Source organism: Biomphalaria glabrata, chromosome 15 (assembly GCF_947242115.1).
Source record: "Biomphalaria glabrata chromosome 15, xgBioGlab47.1, whole genome shotgun sequence".
NCBI lineage: Eukaryota > Metazoa > Mollusca > Gastropoda > Planorbidae > Biomphalaria > Biomphalaria glabrata.
Genome location: NC_074725.1, coordinates 25,608,075 through 25,625,597, shown reverse-complemented (window position 1 = coordinate 25,625,597; position 17,523 = coordinate 25,608,075). Strand labels below are relative to the sequence as shown.

The window sequence follows — 17,523 nt, the reverse complement described above, 5'->3', positions numbered from 1 at the left end:
CCTGAACTACTCTACAAGTCCTGAACTACTCTACAAGTCCTGAACTACTCTACAAGTCCTGAACTACTCTACAAGTCCTGAACTACTCTACAAGTCCTGAACTACTCTACAAGTCCTGAACTACTCTACAAGTCCTGAACTACTCTACAAGTCCTGAACTACTCTACAAGTCCTGAACTACTCTACAAGTCCTGAACTACTCTACAAGTCCTGAACTACTCTACAAGTCCTGAACTACTCTACAAGTCCTGAACTACTCTACAAGTCCTGAACTACTCTACAAGTCCTGAACTACTCTACAAGTCCTGAACTACTCTACAAGTCCTGAACTACTCTACAAGTCCTGAACTACTCTACAAGTCCTGAACTACTCTACAAGTCCTGAACTACTCTACAAGTCCTGAACTACTCTACAAGTCCAAGTCCTTATAATTTATTTCCTACTGAGACAAAAACTTTTTTTTCTGTTTTTTTTTTAGTTTTTTTTTGTGTCAATGCATACACAGTTATGGTACTTCAATTTTTAAACTAATCAATTGAACCAAAATATTTGAAAACAAAATAAATGTAAGAGTATTTCCTCAAATGTAATCTAGCAGTATTTACGTACCTCACCAAGACTGGTCTTCAATACATTGGTATAAAACTTTGACTACTGACATTTCTTCTAATGCAGGCATGTCAAACATAGCGTTCGCGGGGCGCATGAGGTATTACTTCAAATCTAATAAGCCATTTTGCAACAAACTATTTTACCATCTTACCAACAAACAATCCTACCATCTTACCAACAAACAATCCTACCATCTTACCAACATGCCATCGTAGCATGACAGACGTACAAAACAGTATATTCTAGTCCGAAGACTAAGAACGAGTGCAGTATCCAAATGGCAGTATCCAAGTGGCAGACCCAGTTGCGACCTTCGTATTTGGTTCAACTAACGCAGACCAAGCCGCCACTCAACTAAAAACACGGCACATAGATGGTGTTCTAATTAGTTTAGGACCAAAAAAAAAAGTACCACGGGATACGTGCATCACTATTAAGGAATAGGAGAGGAGAGGGGAGAGGTGGGCGCTGTGTTGGTTCAACGACGTGGGAGAGATTGATGCTAATGATCAGAGCATTGAAATCTATTTCAGGTCTACCTAGCTAGATTTGATCAGTTGTCACTAAGTAGTCGATCAATTGATGAGACAGTATTTCTTAGGAGGCAAGTATCACTGGCGGATCCAGGGGGGGGGGCGGACGAATTTTAGTATAGAATTCACACAATTTGTATACAAATTTATTAATTATGTTAATAATATATGCTAATTATTTATATTTCAACCTATTTTTAGATTATTTCGCCCCCCCCCATTTTGGCCGATTTGGTGGGGTCGGAAGGGGGCGATGGCATCAATCTTGCCCCCCCCCCCATAAACTTTCGAGTGGGGGGCGGTCCAATAAATTTGTAGAAATCACAGCTTGCTAACAGAATCAATTAAATATCTATATGATTAAAACGTGTTATTGGTGTTTTAACCGATCTTTATATTATGTCGTTCCCCTGTTTTCCGATTGGGTGGAGGGTTGGCGAATACATCTACTGCCATTCCCACCTAAACCCTTTGAGTGTGGGGGGGCGGCGGTCCTACTTTTATTGGGAAACCATAATTTGTGAACAAAATTAGTTGAATAGCTATATCATATAAGCTACGTATTGTTATGTGAAACCATTGTATATTATGTCGTACAATACTCTAATCTCAAATTTTATAATTAGTAAATATAAAATGAAAAAAAAAAGGTTGTACCAGGTGGGGGAGGGGCGATACATGCAATCGCCTTCCGCCCATCGGACAAACCAATACTTTTTCTTTTTGAATTATAGTTATGAAATTACAAAATTATAAGAAAAATCTGTCACTTATATACTTTATATGTGCTATTGTGACAAGTCAAAAACTCGCTGTCAGAGTCACTCAAATTTATCACAGCATTAATTATTATTGTTCATTATTTATTTATTTTATTTTAATTATTTCCCCATCCTACCCCCAATTCCTTCACCCGCACCACCTTTTCCTCTCCAGGCTAGACTTAGTTGACCACATTGGAGATAGCTAGGCCGCGTCTTTCGACTTATCTTCCCTTGACCGGGGCAACGATAGACACATTCTCTTTGATCGTACGGGCGGATGTCTGACGGGCGCAGTTGACACCACCTTAGGTGGAACGCAACCAATCCCCCCCCCTTTCTCCCACGTCTCTCTTTGATCTAGGAGATCACGCGGACCAACACGCCCATTGACAATCCCAATGTGCGACTCCCGTCTCATCTACTTCACCCACGTGTAAGATAATTCTAAGCCTAGGACATTTCCTGTTTCCGCTCACATTTTCCAGGCCTTTGTATATAAGGTAAATTAAATCAGGCCAGACTCTCTTTCATTTCTCATTCGAGCTGAGCTATCGAGTCTGGACTGCTTCATTTATTCTCCCTCCTAGAGGAATACCTGGTGCCTCCCTCAGGTGTCTGCCTATTCATTTATTGGATCAACGATCTATTCACCTGCCTATTTGCCGCTTAGTGTCTACTCGACACTACTCAACTATTTGCTATTTGCTGTTCAGTGTCTACACGACACTACTCAACTCTACTACTTGGCGCTATCGGCCTTGCCCGCCTATTCGACAGCCCACCTGTCAACTTGTTAGGTGCGACGGCCCTATAGATTCAGATCTGTGTGAGACGTCATAGCTACGCCAACCCTCTGCAACTCACTGGACATATCCTGTCAACTACGCTGCCCACGGCAGATCAGCTCTGCCCGCAGTAACCTTGTGCCCACGGTAGCCGGCCACCCGCCCTACTGTGCCCACTACAGATATTAGAACTTGGGATTGAGACTCCACAAAAACTATATCTCCGGCGTCCCTCTATCCGCTAGAGCGCCACCTCCAGCTGCAGAACCTCAAGCCAGGAACACAGCCAGCTGCGACATCAACAGGAAGACCAGCTAAGTTAGAGGACAAAGTGACATACTCTCTTATAAGGTGCAAGAGTGATGATTAAAGCTAGTATTATTTAGAGATAGAAGCAAACCCTCCCCCTTTTTATTCTTATATGTATATTTATGTAAATAAATATTCTTCATTTTTAACTTTTGTATCTATCTTTCATTGCTTTGTCTCGTTGCGTGTCTGCTCCCGATTCATATGCTGATGGGTTGGTGTGTGATAGCCTTAAAAATAATCATCCCCTAGACATAAAACGCGCCAAACACACATCACATTTCATCGACCTGTCACAGCTATAAATTAAATTCTTATATCGAGTCGCACAACCCCAATTCTTTAATGCCAAATACAATCATTAACAGAAATTATAAAAAGGAGCGAGGATTAATCGTTTTCATTCTACCGGACGAACACATGATGTTTTAAAACAGAATAGTCAAATATGGCGACAGAATTTATGTAAATTCACATAGATTTCTCATAATTTTTTTTAAAGAAAGACTTTGCTTTGGAAAATTTAGAATTCATACGAAATTTTTCAGTACAAGAGTTGAGATGTGTTCTGAACCCAAATATTTTTTTCCTAGTCGTCTTTTTCCAACCTTTACTCAAACTCAATCTGCTATTTTTCTAGTTAAATAAGTTTGGGACTATAGCTCATAATTTATGCTTCAATCCTAAAAATGCAAACAAATTTAGAGTAGAGTCTAATTGGTCCACTTAATTTCTCCTCCCACTTCCGACATTTTTCGTTAGTGCTTAGAATTATAATTTCAGTAACAAAACAAAGTTACAAACATGCTTATTGAACAAAATGTATCACTTACAAATGAGCTTTTTTAAAAAAATATTATTATTATAATTTTTTTTTCGTCGGCGATCTTCAAAGCCTAAATGTGGGGTATCTTCAAATCGTTTTATTTGCAATGTATTAAGGGCCTTTCTAATTCATATTAGAATATTTTTTCAAGTAAAACATTATTGAAAATGTCATTTTTTAATAGAATGAATAATGAGCGGTAGATGAAAGGAGAATGCGTTTCTGCAGTGAAGAATGAAAGAAAACGATTTTGACGTCGGGGCCTTGCCCCAAACCCCACTGATAGATGAGCTGTAGATGTCAGGAAAATGCGTTTCTGCAGTGAAGAATGCTAAAATACGCTTTTGGCGTCGGGGCTTCGCCCCGATCCCCACTAATAAATAATGAGCTATAGATATCAGGAGAATGCTTTTCTGCAGTGAAGAATGCAAGAAAACGATTTTGGCGTCCTGGCCTTGCCCCAAACCCCACTGATAAATAATGAACTGTAGATGACAGGAGAATGCGTTTCTAGAGTGAAGAATGCAAAAAAAAAAACGATATTGGCGTCGGGGCTTCGCCCCGAACCCCTTAAATGGCCATAAAGCGCTCCCCAGAAGCCCAAACTTTCAAGAGAAAGGGCTCAACATGTCTGGGTTTTTTTCTTCGCAGAAAGTTGAGAAACACTGCTTTTTTATTTCTCATATATATATATATATATATATATATATATATATATATATATATATATATATATATATATGCTGTACTTACGTTTGTGCATAGGGTTAGGGTTTACTGGGCGTTAGGGTTAGGGTTTGGAAAAAAATCGCCCCCCCCCACTCCAAAGTTCTGGATCCGCTTGTGGCAAGTATTGAATGCTTTCCAGACAGAACGCCTGTGAACAGTCTACGACTTAAATACGAGGATTCTAGCAATGGCCATTTTGATTTAGTGGGATGGGGTGAAGAGAGGTGATACTAGAATTTCAAAGCCAGTAGTGAGTTTTGTTTGGGAGGGCGTTTTTCAAGCGGGCTGTTCCGACTCCGACGTAACAGATACTAGATTTCACGTGGTAATAGCAGAAGCGTTGAAAAAAGGGGAAGGAATTTTATTGAAAGTGACAAATAAAAAGGGGGGAAGATCCGTTAAGATTTTCAGAATATAATAATAAAAGTCATTAATATAAAGCTGCAGTCACAGGAAATACTGCATTCCTCACTTATCTTCGGAATCGAAGACAAGCCTTACTATTATTATTAAAAGTCCAGGTGACCGAGCCTCGTTCGGTTGAATAATTTGTTAAGGAATGATATATACCCGAATATTTTTGTAATTACGAAAATGAACGATCGGGTAACGACTATCAATCTGAAGAGTTGCTTTTTCGTTCTGTCAGTTCTCAATGTAATTGTACATGGCTATTAGAATACAAAGTGTAGAAAAACCACAGCTCACGTCGTGTCGTTTTACATTGCATCTGTTGAGTAAAACTATTGGGCTATTATTGGCTTGGAAGAAAGTCTTTGCAGTGTAACTTTAAGCTGGTTACGTTCAGACATTTAATATTGCAATTAGTATATTCATTATGGCTTGAGTACAAAGCATCAAGTGATACAAAATCTCTACGTTACAGGGTAAACGTGCACCTTGTAACAAAGTAAAATAACCCAGCGAGACGGTTGGACTATAAGAAGTTCATACCATTTCGCAAGAAAATCGCTGTTTGTAGAGCGGTCTTGCCACCGTATGTCCATGACGGTATGCAAATATCTTTGGTGAAGGCGTTCAAGAAGTCTTAGTTGCTTTCTATAAAGTCCTATCCACAAAAGGGGTTGAGAGAACCACTGTTTGGTAGACAGTGATTTTTGTAGGCAAGCAGAGCTTTTTATTTCGCCACACTCTCGCTTGGAGGCGTCCAAAAGTACGACTAACCCTGATCACATATCAACCTCCCTTTAAAGTAATGCGTCATTTTAAACAATGGTTCCAAGATATGTGAAGTTGTCTACCATGTTAAGGGATGCCTATTCGCGGTGATCTTTGGGGCTGAGTTTTACAGAGGTCTATAATTAAACCAAAAGAGGTGGCAGCGTAATGAAAATTCGTTGACAGTGAGCTGGATATCATCAGGGCCGGCCTTATGTCACTGCAACCTATGCGGCCTCAGTGAACCTCGAACTTTCATAATAGGGTTCCCGTGGTCTCCTTATTTTAAGGAGCTCCTGGAAATCTCCTGAAGTTGCAAAATATACTAAAAATCCTGGCAATCTCCTGAAATTACTGAAATATCTCCTGAAAACTCATAAATGTCCTTAAAATAGACAAAATTATCATTTTGGTGTGTCAATCAATATGATAATAAACTTCGAAGTAAGGAGTAGAGAAGCTGTGTTATGACCATTTCCTGTGTTTTGGTATCTGACAGTAGACTTCGAAGTTTGGACACATTGCAATCATTCACCAGCAAAATAACAACAAAGTAAAAGCTACCTACGTGTGTACGCAATTAAAGTGTAAACAATTTAAAAAGCCTTTAAAACACAATAACTAATCATACATTGACATAGCTTCATAATAGATCAATCTACAATAAGACGGTGCGCAAATGTTTAATTAGGCCAATGGATTCATTAAAACTTTTTCTTGTTTGCGAAGAAATGTCTTAGTGTACTGCTGTGAGCCTAGTGACGTAAGCGGTGTCAAGTTTTTTCCCTTTGACGTCACATAGAAAATTTCATTCATAAAACATTATAGCCAAAATTAATTTTTTCGATAATGAGACATTTTCAAACCAATATAACGGTCGACCTAGAGTTTTCCCGATGTGGCCAATGAGTTGAGATTTTTGTCTCACTAATATGTACGTACCTTGCAATTTTAAAGAAAATCGTTACAGCCGTTTTCGAAATATATATATATATACTGTTAGATAGCTAGTTTAGTAAGTTGAGTTGCGCACTTTATTAAACCGACATTTTATAGTGACGACATAGACTTTGGGGTTAGAGGTTAGAATAGACTTTTAAAGATCAGTTACTGCTAGACTTTCAAGGGGTTAACATCATTGTTAGTGACGGACTCGACTGTGGCACGTTCTGATTTAAACATTGTTTGAAGTTTCATTCTGAGTGAACTTAGTTATTGAGTCTTTGTTCCTGTTGGTTCATCTTGTGGCGGACAGCATAGTCTTGAAACTCGCCAGTGTAATACACTCAACAAGGTACGCACGCATCTTGTATAATCACGCATCTTTAGAAATACTTCAAGTACATCTGATTTACACATGCATCCGTTACAATATATATATAAATATATATATACTAGAATTGCTCGCTTAAGAGTATAGGATATAGCTCCTCCTTCATGATCGAAGATGAGCACATTTCTCATATCCTTGAACTCGACGATGACTGTAAAGTCTAATCCTCGCTTTAAAATGCCGGCCACATAAGTGGCATGGGTAGGTTTGGTCAGTTGCAGATAGTCCTCAGGTTTTTGTTGTTTCGGCGCTCTTTCGCCCTGGCCACTCTTCTTACTTCAAATCTCGAGACTCCGAGACTCACAGCTTCACGCCATGAGGAGCGATCGAGAGTAAGTGCTTCCCAGCTGTGAATGCCAACATCTTATATCTGGTCAAACTATGGTCATTAATATATGGTCATTAATATATGATCATTAATATATGGTCATTAATATATGGTCATTAGTATATGGTGTGGTGGATGAGAGGTAAAGCGCTTATCTATTGAACCGTGGGGTCTTGTGTTTTAATCTCGTTGAAGATTGAGATTTGGAATTTCGGGATTTTGAGGGAGCCCAAAGGAAATGGCTTTAGTAGGTGAAAGTAAAGTAGGTGTGTCATCACACCTTCGTTAACCGTCGGCCATAGAAACATTACCTTTACCTAGGTCTGGACTAGGTACTTAAATAGATAGAGAGAGATGTCTTTTTGTCTGTCTATTCATATATTCATCTATCTATTTATCTGTCTCTCTATCTACAGATATGACCACATCCATAACTTAGAGAGCAAAGAAAATAGACACTTAAAAGATTCAAACGTAGGAGACAATATTTTAAATTATTGCAAAATGTCTGGTAATAAATGTTGGGTCTAAAGGTTTCACCACTAGTAAGTCTTTTTGATCTTACTGAATCTCTTGATTATGAATTGATTGTTGAATGGATTGACAGTCACACACCAGCATGGTGTGTAATGACTGAATCGATTTGTGGCGCCCACTACAAACAAGCAAGAACACGTCTGCAAATGTTGGTCGAGTAGCGGTCACTTCTCCCACGCATCTGAGGGCTTCATCGATTTGTTTGGGGGCAGGACTGTTGACTATGTGCTCTGGTTTCACACTTCCCCCCTGGTTTCTGAAGTTGTATTTTGTCTTAGAACCTGATCTCGTGCCATGTTAGGGGCACACTTGTTGTTCGCATGTCACTACTTGTTGTCAAGCACGTAGGCAAGTGTTTTACTTAGTATGCAGCCTTAAAGTCAACTGAAAACAGCATGAAGATCAGCGAGATTGTCAACAGTAAACAGCTGTCTTGAATGACGAATTATTAAATGAACGCATTTAAATTACACATGATATACTAGCCCTTGATTTGTCTCTGTTATGCGTGTGTGTGTGTATGTTGTGTTGCTAGGTATGTCAAATAGTATTTCCTGGAGGGGAGTGAGAGTGTGTAGAGAGACAGTAGTGTTACACCTGGGAGAGGGGGAGAGACAATGATCCATTAGGAGGAGACTACTCCATACACTCTGATGTTACATGTATGTATTTTCTGTCAATTTGAGATGATTGGAATACACCATCATTTACTTATTGTTGAAAAGAGAGAAAAAAGAGAGAGAAAAAACACACTATCAAGACCTCATCACTTGGTCTTCTATTTCATTGAAAGAAAAATAGAAGAAAAAAAGTAAGGATGACGCTAACAAGATTGACATTTGATTTTATTTTCTATGTTCACAGTACCCTCCCATTCCAGCGGACATCTTTCTGGATAATTCTTTTATTTATGAAAGTAAACAATCAAAAGTTGTAGATAACCTTGAATTCTGACATTAATATGCTTCATAAAATAGATGTATTTCATTGCGGCACCGGGCTGGTCACTTTAGTTAGTGACCCTCTCTCTCCTTCAAACTCACAAATCCTATGAATTGGGAGCTTAGATTAGCCTGAGACAAACTCACAAATCCTATGAATTTGGATCTTAGATTAGCCTGAGACAAACTCACAAATCCTATGAATTTGGAGCTTAGATTAGCCTGAGATAGCTGTTTCATTGTTCACCATTTGAGCTATCGCTAACAGTCCAACTTATTTAGTGTAGATAGCAGATAGGAAAAAATATAAAGACATTTCCTAAAAACATTTTGTAAAGAAAAAAAAGTACAACTACCAAAAGAAGGCGTCTCCTCTACCTGACACTTTTGAACAAAATGATCTTGTCCATAGACATCTAGTTAACTTTCCACTTGTCACATCTAGTTAACTTTCCACTTGTCACATCTAGTTAACTTTCCACTTGTCACATCTAGTTAACTTTCCACTTGTCACATCTAGTTAACTTTCCACTTGTCACATCTAGTTAACTTTCCACTTGTCACATCTAGTTAACTTTCCACTTGTCACATCTAATTAACTTTCCACTTGTCACATCTAGTTAACTTTCCACTTGTCACATCTAGTTAACTTTCCACTTGTCACATCTAGTTAACTTTCCACTTGTCACATCTAGTTAACTTTCCACTTGTCACATCTAGTTAACTTTCCACTTGTCACATCTAGTTAACTTTCCACTTGTCACATCTAGTTAACTTTCCACTTGTCACATCTAGTTAACTTTCCACTTGTCACATCTAGTTAACTTTCCACTTGTCACATCTAGTTAACTTTCCACTTGTCACATCTAGTTAACTTTCCACTTGTCACATCTAGTTAACTTTCCACTTGTCACATCTAGTTAACTTTCCACTTGTCACATCTAGTTAACTTTCCACTTGTCACATCTAGTTAACTTTCCACTTGTCACATCTATTCAACATCTGACAAGGACGTAGGACTAACAACACATCGTTTAGTCTTCAATACATACCAGCAATGGGCACAAATACATCCATTGTGCCTTCACTTAGGGCACTATCATCACTTGACTTCCTTTCAGCCAATTTACTTCCTTGACCCCTGGTGGTAAAGGTGGACCTATTCCGACATTAAATATATTCCCTTTCTTTATTAGCTAAGTGCAGCTAACTAGGTCAACATTTCTATTCTGTCAAGTCAACTATTTCCCTGCCGCAACTGTAATTTACTTTTTTTACCCTGAGCCTGAGGCATTCATCAATTTTATTTGACTGTTTGCATAGTTTGACTTCATTCACGGACTATCATCTTTAAAGTTGTCTGACTTTCAGTAAAAGGTTTAATGTCTGAACACAGCACAGCAGAGGAGGTCAAGTCAAGAGTTTCCAGTAGGAACTAGTTTCTCTCTCGCTCTCTCATATATAACTATATTGTCAACTAATGGCTGTAGTTCTCACGTCACTCTGTGCTAATCCGTCGCAAACATTCAAGTTTCAAGAGACGAAACAAACAGTGGACGTATCTTCTACCGACGTCTCTAGACATTCTGCAAGACATCATAGAGCTGCACTTAAAGTGCCGACTGATTTCATTATGGGAAAGACTGTCAAAGACAATACAAACCAGATATAATGTCTGTCTAAAAACAAACAAACAAACACAAATAATAAAAACAAAGAACTGGTTAAACAAATGGTCAAGATTTATAGTAGAGATTTATTCTTAGGCTATTTCGTCATGTCCAGAAATGGAAGAAATTGTTCAAAGACTTTGTGTAACGGGAAACAACTTCAGTCGAAAGAGATCGACAGGAAGAAATCTATTTTTAAATGAATTTTGTTTCCATAAATCTTTCTAACTTTAAAAACTGAAGATCTCGCTGCACTTCGTAATATTGCTTAGTTTTATCTTGCAACAATTCAAATATAGATCTATACAGAAGTAAATCATTTCTCCCTTTTGAGATATATTGATTTACTTCTATGCATTGTGCAACGTGGTAGAAACAACAACAGAAGAGATAAGTACACAAATAAACACATCATTCCTATAAACCTAACATGTCACTCTAAATACCAGGCCGCCAATGGTACACAAAACAAAGAGCTTACTTACAAACTGGAACACAATGACCTTTCAATTTCAACTCATTCACATCATTAGATCATGAAATAAATAGCAGCTCGTTGTGTCATTAGACCAGGGCCAATGAATTTTGTATTGATTAAAACTGCTAGCTATGCTTACTATATAGTTGAGATCTATTTTATTTATTATTTTACGCAATAGAGATCTAAACAAAAAACAAAAACAAAACTCCATGTATAAAAGTAGAAGCTAGAACAAATAAAGTCAAAAGAGGCCAATGGCCACTTGGCCAGTATATAAAATTTAATCAAACACTTGATTCTTATAGTACGTCTTTGTATATCATTGTATGAAAAGATGTTACTGATGTATGCGCAGGATTTAATCCGTCAATGTAAATCATATTAACTCTTTCTCTCCTAACTGACGATACCATCGTTGATTTGACCTCAATAACTTTAATTAATTAATTAATTTTATAAACTTTATTTTGTTTTATATAAAAAGAACATGCATTCTCCTTTAATTCGATGCCAAAATAAAACATTTTTTGATAACAAACAACAAAGCTATTGAAGCCCAGTCATAACAAGGGAGTGAAATAGTAATGAGCAAAATGAAGAATTCCGTCGATACGTGGAAAAATAATTACGGAGAGGAAGAGTTAATTGTTTTAACTTTTTAAATTCGTGAACTTTGTTTCTGGTGTATGTTTCCATATCAATGATTCCTACAATAAGAGCAGTGAGAAGGTCATTAAATGACATCATTTGAATAGATCATTGGACTAGATCATTGGACTAGATCATTGGACTAGATCATTGGACTAGATCATTGGACTAGATCATTGGAATCTAAATCATCTCAAAACGTTTGCACCTGGATGTTTCATTTACCTTTTCACTTCTACAGAGTCTCATACACGTGAACAATGGAAAATATTTGGGTGAAGCCAGGCGGTAGATTTTATGGGCATGGTGTCTTAATGGTAAAGCGCTTGACTCTCGAACTGAGAAGTCCCTTGTTTGAACTGAGAAGTCCCTTGTTTGAACAGAGAAGTCCCGTGTTCGAATCTCGGTGAAAAATTGTATTTTGTATTTTGGGATTCTTAAGGGCGCTCCAACTCTAATGGGTACAGCGGTTGTGCTGGTCACGTAAAACGGATGACCTTTACATCATCTGCCCAGGTATGAAAGGGAAAATTTAACTTGCACAATGGATTTAATAGCTTTTTAGAACAACAGTCCACATCGTGCGACACTATCTAGTTTGTAGAGAGAAAGCAGATTTATCCACTAAATGTCACTAGATTGAATCGGAGCAGAAGTTAGGTGGTACTGAAACTGAGGAGTACTGAAATAGAGAAGTACTGAAACAGAAGAGTACTGAAACAGAAGAGTACTGAAACAGAAGAGTACTGAAACAGAAGAGTACTGAAACAGAAGAGTAATGAAACAGAAGAGTACTGAAACTGAGGAGTACTGAAATAGAGGAGTACTGAAACAGAAGAGTACTGAAACAGAAGAGTAATGAAACAGAAGAGTACTGAAACAGGGGGGTAATGAAACAGAAGAGTACTGAAACAGGGGAGTAATGAAACAGGGGAGTAATGAAACAGAAGAGTACTGAAACAGAAGAGTAATGAAAATGAAGAGTACTGAAACAGAAGAGTACTGAAACAGAAGAGTAATGAAACAGAAGAGTACTGAAACAGAAGAGCACTGAAACAGAAGAGTACTGAAACAGGGGAGTAATGAAACAGAAGAGTACTGAAACAGGGGAGTAATGAAACAGAAGAGTACTGAAACAGGGGAGTAATGAAACAGAAGAGTACTGAAACAGAAGAGTAAAGAAACAGAAGAGTACTGAAACAGAAGAGTAATGAAACAGAAGAGTACTGAAACAGAAGAGTAATGAAACAGAAGAGTACTGAAACAGGGGAGTAATGAAACAGAAGAGTACTGAAACAGAAGAGTAAAGAAACAGAAGAGTACTGAAACAGAAGAGTACTGAAACAGAAGAGTACTGAAACAGAAGAGTACTGAAACAGGGGAGTAATGAAACAGAAGAGTACTGAAACAGAAGAGTACTGAAACAGAAGAGTAATGAAACAGAAGAGTACTGAAACAGGGGAGTAATGAAACAGAAGAGTACTGAAACAGAAGAGTAATGAAACAGAAGAGTACTGAAACAGAAGAGTAATGAAACAGAAGAGTACTGAAACAGAAGAGTACTGAAACAGAAGAGTACTGAAACAGGGGAGTACTGAAACAGAAGAGTACTGAAACAGAAGAGTACTGAAACAGAAGAGTACTGAAACAGAAGAGTAATGAAACAGAAGAGTAATGAAACAGAAGAGTACTGAAACAGGGGAGTAATGAAACAGAAGAGTACTGAAACAGAAGATTAAAGAAACAGAAGAGTACTGAAACAGAAGAGTACTGAAACAGAAGAGTACTGAAACAGAAGAGTACTGAAACAGGGGAGTACTGAAACAGAAGAGTACTGAAACAGGGGAGTAATGAAACAGAAGAGTACTGAAACAGAAGAGTACTGAAACAGAAGAGTACTGAAACAGAAGAGTACTGAAACAGGGGAGTAATGAAACAGAAGAGTACTTAAAAGGGTTTGTGATATAGTCAGCAATGTTGCTGGTGTGTGACGGTTCATATAATAAGCGGCTAGAGTCCCAAGTAAAACCAAAAAAGAAAAATCAAGTCAAAAACTGTATAGAATTTAGCCCTTGTTATGTAAAGGGAGAGTGATCCTTAAAGGATTATTGGCACGACATGGCCTAAATTGTGCCGATGTGCCTAAACTCAAAACTCAAGCTCAATCCCTTCTTTAAAACGTGTATGTACTGCATAGAAAAGTTATTTACACAAAGACACTATCTACAATATTTCAGAGCGTTTCATACGAGTTGAAAAAACAAATTTAACTTTCACAGTTCACTGGGTCACGTGGTCTAGTTACGTAGCCTAAGTCAATATACTCGCCAACCCAATGTATTATACAACGTCAGATGGGATCATTTCATTAGTTTGCAAACCAAGTTCCTTTTACACATACAGTAAGAATTGTGTGGCTGATAGTCTTTCTTCTTCATGTTCCTCTCTATTACATCTAAACCTCTCACAGGACCCCGGGGGATGACGGCGGGTAGGGTTCGAACCCGGGATCATTGAGACCTTCCTGAGCGAATATCTCACATCTACGGGCCAAGTTTTTATTTAATGCCACATCCCCACCCCCTTTTTTTACAATAACTCTATTCAAGCGAGACCATTGGTTATTGAAGGTCTCAATACTGACCTGCAACGTCACAACCTGTGGGCATTTTTTTTCGTACAGACCTGTGACATGACAAGAGCTATTGGTCTAAACTGCTCACAGGTTGTGACGTAGCTGGTCAGTGTTCAGGACTTCTATTACGATTGGTCTCGATTCAAGTCACGCCTTCATGGAGGATTCTGGGTGGTTTGGGCAGGCGCTGATCTCAAAAACGACTCTCTAGATTTTCCTAGAAATTAAACAACTGATTTATATCGCTGAGAAAAGAATTAATAGTTTGTTCGCCACACTGGGAAAACTCTGGTTTGACCGTTATAATTTTTCAAAACTAAAAAATAAATAAATGTAAATTTGGTAAGAGACTAAATCTAGGTCTAAACTCTAGAGCCACAACATGGCGTAGTCAACCGTATTACCGTAATTATGCGATAACTGAGTAAATTTAAAGTTGATTCAATTTTATTAAAGCTTAGAAAAATGCTTATATTTTTATGTAAATCTAATTAGATTACATCAAATTCTAGATCTAGAAGTAGATATAGACTACACCTTAAGTTTAGTAATGGTGGTATTTTTATTTTAAATTAAAAATGTTTTTCTTGTTTTTGAAGACAGAAGGGTAGAGAAAGTACGTATTATATAAAGTGTCTATATTCTATCTGAAATGAATACGCTCCTACACAACTATTAGAAAGAATTTCCTGGAACTATTCAAGGAGGTCATTATTTGAGCTTCATTTCTTATAACCCCAGGGTCTAGTATTTTAGACCCCGAGAAATCTTTTTCTGCCTCGGCGTTCAACATGGCGCTTAAGGTCTAAACGTCCAGAAATTGAAATATGGACATCAAATCAGGCGACCAACTCCGAAGGAGATTACCGAGGCTTTGATGGTCAGTGACCCGCTTGACCAGTCCAAAAAGTCAACTTGTCCATGATACGGTATATCAATATGTTTGGTCTTTGGGTGATGGCGGACCTCCAATGACTTTTATAGTCACACAATAGGTATATAAAGGTATGTCCTTTGGAAGTGCGGCCTTCTGCTACTTGAAAACAAGAGTGAATATAACAGAGGAACTCTAAACTCACGAGATGTGACCAAAACATAATGTACTAGTGGGAGACATTCTTTCCAACTACCTGGAGTTTCCTGGGGGCCAACCCCACTCCGACCTTTAAACACTAGTATAAAATAAGATAGAATTCCGCTGCCGGGTAAAGGATATTTATTGAACTTAAATATCCCTATCGATAGATCTAGACTAGATCAGAAGTCTAGGTCTAGTCTAATGTTAGATCTAGATGTCCACATAATGATAATATGAATAAATAATTCGCTAAACTAACGGCGTACGTCCACGAAAATCCCGAGTTCGATTCCCGGTTAAAACCAAATATTTTTTTAATTAACTATTTTAATATTTGACTATATACTTGAGCTTGTATAATAGAAGTATTGTCCTTTTTAAAAAAAAAATGTTACTATTTCTCTTGACGTTTTTTAATAGAACGTACTTATTGATATTATGTAATGTTTTAAATGCAGAGTTCATCTAGCAAGCAAGTCCAGTCTGGATCTGATGAAAGTGTAGCACGTGATCACTTTAACCTAAAACAAAACCAAGAAACAATAAGACATGTTAGACTAACAGTTAGACTTACCTACTGACCACTGAAGAATGAGAACTATAACGGGAGAGAACAAACTCCTGCGAATAAAAAAAACAAGGCGAATAAGTCTTGAATGCCTTCCCTTGTGAGCAGACTATAATACCTCGAGTGTTATGCCGAGAGTCAGTCTGACAAAGTCAGGGACAGCCTTCAATGAAAACCACTAACAGAATGCTGAGGCAGGTCAGGCCTTCCTGAGTCCGGTAGTTATTTTTAGATTAGTGCGTCAGCAAAACCAAAATACAATACACAGCCGACTTTAGGAAATACATTTTTTTTAAAAGGGACGAAATACTCTCGTACCCTTCTTGCTTATAACTCGCTAGCGTAGGAAGCTGTTTTGTTTTGTAACAGGAAAAAAAAAAGTAGAGTACTCTCTCTCTCTCTCTCTCTCGTCTCTCTCTCTCGTCTCTCTCTCTCTCTCCTACACACACACTACACATTTCATCATCTTCCGTGCAGGTCAGAAAACCCCTTGATATACAGGTCAGTTATTTATAGAACTGTTGAGGAAAAAAAATCCGTCCAAGAAGCCGCTATTAGTTTTGTGTAGTTTGTCCGTTTTTGTTTTTTTTGTTGTTGTTGTTTGTGTCAGTTGACTTCTTTTTTTCTCAGACGCTTTTGTTCAGCCAAGGCTTTCTATTATCTATCTATCTATCTATCTATCTATCTATCTATCTATCTATCTGACTTTAAAATCCCCCCTCCAGGAGGTTTTGAGGTTAAAACACCTCTCTTTTATTAAACAAAAATTGAAACAAACGACAGTTACCGAACTCCATGAGCGTAGCCAAAGGGGTGTTTGAGATACCCCCCCCCCTTTTTTTTTTCCATAGTGATTTAAGGTTCAAACCCCCTCCAGAGGTTTTTTATTTTAACCCCCCCTGCACAGGATTTTAAGTTTAACCTCTCCCCCCTCAAGAAAGTTGAGAGGTTGAACCCCCTCTCCGGAGAGTTTTGAGGCTAAAACTCCTCTCTTCAATAAGCAAAATACAGTCACCTAATTCGATGAGCGCAGCTAAAAAGGGTGGGGATGTGAGTTAAAAAAAACAACCTTCAGATGGTTTTGAGCCCCCCTCTCCCCAACAGACCGTTTAGACTTTAGACGATACAACTCCCAATTTCAATAATAATTCTACAGCAATCTACAGTCACCAAATTCCATGAGCATAGCCAAGAGTGGTTTTTAAGTTAAGTTCTAAATTTCATGAACGTAGCTAAAGAGGGGGTTTGTGGTTACCTTCCCCTCTCCCATAAAAACCTAAAGCTAAACTATAGTTACCAATTTGTACCAGTCGCTGGGCTCTATTAATAAAGTGCAGTGAATAGCAGATTTGGTATTTGATCTACACATATTTTTATAGAAGAGTAGATACTGCACTGTAGATGCTTCAGAATATGATTTATATATATATATATATATATATATATATATATATATATATATATATATATATATATATTTAGTTGTAAATACCGGAAATAGTGCTTGGTGCACCAGACCCCGCTACGGAGCTCACTTCGCTCCACTAGACCCCCTAGCTGGCAAGG

At 37.9% G+C, this 17,523-nt stretch overlaps 1 protein-coding gene across 4 annotated transcripts in view; it reads right to left on the bottom strand.

The window, feature by feature from the left end:
* The window catches only part of LOC106060240 (metalloreductase STEAP4-like), a 28,844-nt gene extending 12,526 nt beyond the window's left edge, over positions 1 to 16,318 (bottom strand). Inside the window, exon 1 of one of the 4 annotated variants that reach the window (XM_013218041.2) lies at positions 15,964 to 16,318. The gene's annotated coding sequence lies outside the window, so the exon portion shown is untranslated. The other 3 variants (XM_056012787.1, XM_056012789.1, XM_056012790.1) reach the window with 3 other exon arrangements.
* Between the last annotated feature and the right edge of the window lie 1,205 nt (positions 16,319 to 17,523).